Here is a 3744-nt window from a genome sequence, read left to right as displayed (position 1 = left end):
GCACTCTCTTAACCTTTACAAGGAAGAAAGTATCAAAAGAAGGCACCAAACCAGGAAGGCTATGTAGCCATCAAATGTGCGGAATAATCAGAGGGCGCTGAATATCGCCAAGGATGCCAATATGTGAACAGAAACGCATAAGGCAAACGATATCAAAAGTATCTGATTCACCAAGAATTCTATCGAGGGACAAACGACCGCGGGGCACTGTCGGAAAACAAGACACGCTTGTCCGGGAAGTTGGGACATTCGACAAGGATATGCACGACCGTAAGAGGGACAATGCAATTTGGACAATAAGGAGTAGGGCGGCGCTCTATTAAGTGACCACGAGTTAAGCGAGTATGGCCAATACGCAACCTCGCCAGAGCTGTTTCCCCATCGCCGGTTATGATGGTAAGACGACGGCCATGAGGACACACAACTCTTAAGAGTATCCAGTTTGTTACCAGTAACAGAAGACCAACAAGCCTGCCAATGGGTAAGGATGGAGGAATGAATAACTGGGTAAAAGTCGGAATGAGGAATACCTATATGAGAGATGGGACAAGAGCGGACAGCTTCCCTAGCGGCAGCATCTGCACGCTCATTTAAAGAGACCAATATGGCTGGGAACCCAGCAAAACTCAACCGACTTAAATTTACTGTGAAAAGAAAGTCGTTACTGTATCTCGACAATCACTGGACGAACCGGATTAAAAGACCCCGAGAGCCATGAGGGCACTACGAGAGTCAACGACAACTACAAAGCAGGAGACGAAGAGCATAGAGAATAGCATAAAGTTCCACTGTCAAGATGCTTGTCTCCAGAGGTAAGCGGCATACAAGGAAGAAAATGACTTGCTGCTGGTATTGACTTACCAAATTTCATAAGGTTTACTTTTTAATAGCAGTAAAGGTAAGCTTTCAGTTCATGTTCGAGCTAGTATTATAGACTACTATTCCTGATGTGTTGCTAATTACTCTATATTCAACAGCTGCCCACTGAATAAACTTAATTGTTATGCCTTGGATGACTATATCCCTCTAATGAGCAACCCTGTAGAACTAAGCAAAATGAAGACATATCAGTCATTATACACTACTGGCAACAATTCAAATAAAGTTATATGAGGGAACTCTACTAAACCACTGGCATCCCCTCACTGTTCTTACCACAGAAGATCCCCTTATGATGATGAGACATTATATCCAAATAAATATGTTCCACAGATTGCATCTAACATGTCTGCAGTCTTTGGGTTATGCAAATTGCTATCTAGGTTTGTATGTATTAAGTATAGCACTACCTAAAATATCCATTGAAATAAATTTAAAACTCAGTTTGTGTGCATGCTCATCTAATTGTGCTTGTGGAGGTTAAGCCTTAGCTCTTGGGTCAAGCCTCTAGAAACAGCCGACCGATTTATAGGTTCCTGGGCCTCATGTACTGAACTATGTAATTTCCACTTGTCTTATTATACATTACCTACTGTAATTTCAAATAGTCTTTGTCTAAGTTTTGTGTGATAATTATGTCTCCCAAGATGAAAGATTTAATTCCTTTAATCTTTTCTTGTGACACACACCTTTCAAATTTGGTCTAGTGACTCAATTCTGGATTTTCTCCAGCTTCATTTTAAAATTAAATGAAATACACAGCACCAGCACTGAGGTACTTATTTCAAAACTGATTTTACATGTATGCTAGGTCCTGAAAAAGATTTCTTGTTCAAATTTAAAAAAGGTTTTTTATGTAATCCAACTGAGCACAGTGGGGAGGGAGAGAATTATAAGGGGGAAAGCACCAAGCCATTATGACTATATAGCACTTGGAAGGGGTCAGGATAAGGATTTGGGATTGGGGGGGGAAGAACAGTCAGGGATTGAATGCCAACCTGCATGGAGGCCATTGCTCTAATGTCCATCCCACATGATTATACTAATGAGCAGATGACAATTTATTTGATGTGGGCTCTAGATATATGGTGTGATGAATGCCTGGTATTTTTGTGTGTGATGTCAGGGTGGTTTTCCTCATTTGGCATAAGCCCATATTGATGTGGAGGTTTGGGTGTATGTGATGTGGATGCACAAATGTATGTCGAGGTGTGAATGCGTACACACACTGAATATTTAGGTGTGCAGGTGCATCCATACATATTGAGGTGTATGCACATGTATAGTTACAAGTGCAAGCTATGCATGCATGTGTAGGTATACTGCAAACTTGTGTAGCCATTTTGCACTATCAATTCTTTTTCTCAATTAAATTTCTGTAGTCTTTTTGGTCAGCCTACTTTATTATGCTGTTATACTGTTGTCATATATTACTTTATAAATTGTTAGTAGAGCATATTGTATTGTACTTACTGACATTATCAAGTATCCTTTCTTGTTCAGGAAAATCAGCCTCCTTTGCCGAGGTGGTGGTGTATAGTAAGCTCAAAGCTTTTGGGGGGAGGGGCCTCCCTGAAATAAAGTATTGAATGTAAAGAAATGCTATATTCTGATGGGCCCTCAGTATCTTCCAATCTTACATTAGGGGGAGGAGTACTTAGCTTATGCAGCCCATGAATGATTGAGCAGAATGACTGACCCTGCTTTCAAGCAGTAGTTAGCTGCACTATGGTAAAGGTACTTTCTTTGTTTGGAGTTCCTAATTTCCTTCAGTCATTCATTTTGTTCTGATTTTTCTTGGTATTGGGTTCTCTTATCCCCAAACTCCCCTCGCCTTACAAAGCTAGGTTCTTTGGTTTATATTCATCCAAAAATTGAGCCTACTAAGCAGCTGCATCTCCTGTGGAGCAACTCGCTTCTTTGGGTATGGAATGCGATTAAACTAAAAGTTCATCGAGGTCCAACTAAATCAACATGCTAGCTGGCCTAGTCGAACCTGTCGTCAAGTGGTTGATCAAAAAAATCCTCATAATATTGGCCTCATGATGTAATTGTAAATTTCACTGTTCCTTGTGACAAGACTGAACTAGGGGCTCCACAAAGCATCTCAGCTGTTCCCTATTCTCTGTTATAAATATGCTGCTTACCTCTGTACCCAGTAAACCCAACAAATGTAATTAGCTACGCTGATATAAAGATTAATGATAAAATCAGTAGGAACCATGAGGATTTGAACGTATGTTCTGGATACTCTGAAGCAACACCTTAAACCATGGACATGGTAAAAAGCATTGCAACCTGAGATTCAACTGAATCCTCTAGGGTTTCAGAGGCTTCCACTGAAGCCTAGCCAGGGTTTCACAATGACCCCATACACTCTGGCTTGTAGTTCAGGAATTCTACTTATGCTTCTCTTAAAATACACAAAGGAGCATAGGTAGAAACGATGTATAACACACATACATCATTAATGTTATGTATCAATGAGAAAATGAGTAGGGGCCATGAGTAGGATTGGAACCTATGCTCTTTGTACTCCTAAGCAAGTTGCTTGGGAATACCAAGCAACTTGCGTTTCTTTTCTCACTGATACATTATGTTCAAGTGATTTCTTTTTGTATAATGATTGATCTACCCAAATATCTCCATCATTCACCATAGCCTCTACCCACCACCACCTTCCTTCCCTCCCTCCCTCCCTCCCTCCCTCCCTCCCTCCCTCTCATCCTTCCCTTTACTGTGTTATCATGCTTGAATACATAGTGGAACTGGCGGAGTTGGTTTGACAAAGAAACCTGTTGAAGATGTTACAGTCGGTCCATAGAATTACCCAAATCAGCTCAAATCGGCCCAAAACTACACAAA

The sequence above is a fragment of the Procambarus clarkii genome, chromosome 49 (genome assembly GCF_040958095.1).
Source record: "Procambarus clarkii isolate CNS0578487 chromosome 49, FALCON_Pclarkii_2.0, whole genome shotgun sequence".
NCBI lineage: Eukaryota > Metazoa > Arthropoda > Malacostraca > Decapoda > Cambaridae > Procambarus > Procambarus clarkii.
Note: the sequence above shows the minus strand (reverse complement) of the source record.